Source organism: Acromyrmex echinatior, chromosome 16, assembly GCF_024713525.1.
Source record: "Acromyrmex echinatior isolate Ae372 chromosome 16, ASM2471352v2, whole genome shotgun sequence".
NCBI lineage: Eukaryota > Metazoa > Arthropoda > Insecta > Hymenoptera > Formicidae > Acromyrmex > Acromyrmex echinatior.
In genome coordinates, this window is record NC_141867.1 from 6002630 (window position 1) to 6003933 (window position 1304).

At 39.6% G+C, this 1304-nt stretch overlaps 1 protein-coding gene across 4 annotated transcripts in view; it reads right to left on the reverse strand.

Moving 5' to 3' along the window:
- The window catches only part of bru3 (CUGBP Elav-like family member bruno 3), a 467269-nt gene that overhangs the window by 189961 nt on the left and 276004 nt on the right, over nucleotides 1–1304 (reverse strand). The window lies entirely within an intron of this gene.

Here is a 1304-nt window from a genome sequence, read left to right on the forward strand (position 1 = left end):
TCCGGATTATGCATAAATCGCCATTTCCTCCGTCCGTATTACGTGTCACTTTTGTAAATCACGGGATTTATGTTTCACGAGAACGAAGAGACCCCCGTTCGACTTTGACAAACGATTACGCCATTATGCCTGACAACTCTACTGCCGTAAACAGAATGAAAAATATCGCGAATTATACGCGGCGTTCGCTAACTTTTAAACTTTTCCCGTATCTTTGAAAGAGTCTGTTTTTACAACGCGATTTTATATATATATATATATATGTGCGTGCGTGTGTGTGTGTACACACACACACACATACATACGCGCGCGTACTTCACGAGACAGTTTATTAGCTTATTAAGTTTGAAACTCAAACATCATAATTTCTGTTTTCATTGTATTTTCAAGGATCGTTGCGATCATGAATTACAAGATAAACGCGCAAAATCTTTCTTTCAAAAAATCTCACGAAAAAAAATATTACACATCGACCGACATTGGCATTATTTTTGTATTGCTCTTACCAATCGTTTTCAGGTACCATAAATATGAAGTAGCTTCGTGACATATGACTCACCTGAAAAGAAAGAAAAGGAACGTTATTGACTAGAAAAGTAAACTATTTAAAAGTAATATCTACTATATAGTACATCTAATAAGATTAGCATATGCGTTGAGGCTTTCGTATACTTTAATAGTACAGCAGCAGTAGTGAAAGTCATTATAAATTAATGACTGATGGATGTATTACTTCGCAAAATGCTATTGGCAGGATCGATCTGCAGATTAAATTTTCATTTACCGTAACGCCCGTGCCTTTGCCCGGTAACGGTGTAAATTCGGTTCAGTTGGCACGTTTGGGTTCATTAAAGCAATCCTGCTTGCATTTAATCCTCGCGAACCCGCCGAAATCATGTTCGATAAACATTACCGCAACACAGCGGTTTTCTTTGGCGGCGGAGTTAAGATAACCGAGGAAGTGGTAGATAGGTGAAACGCGCGTGCGAGCGTCGTGACGAGAATTTTGCTTGACAAACAACCCACGATCCACGAAGATTGCTCGCCGCGATCGGCCAACGATTAAAGCGCGCGTCACTCGCGAGGAACGAAAATTCAAAGCCGAAAATATGTCACGCCAGCACGAACGTGCTCTAAAAGTGACGCTAATCCCGCACGTTTGACTAAAAGCTTGTCTTCCTGGTTGGACTTAGCGAAATGAGGGTACGAATATATGTCACAAAATATTACAAAAAAATATATATATACAGGGTTGGCCATATTCGACGGAAAGATGTTTTTTTTTCAATCATGGGAAAAACACA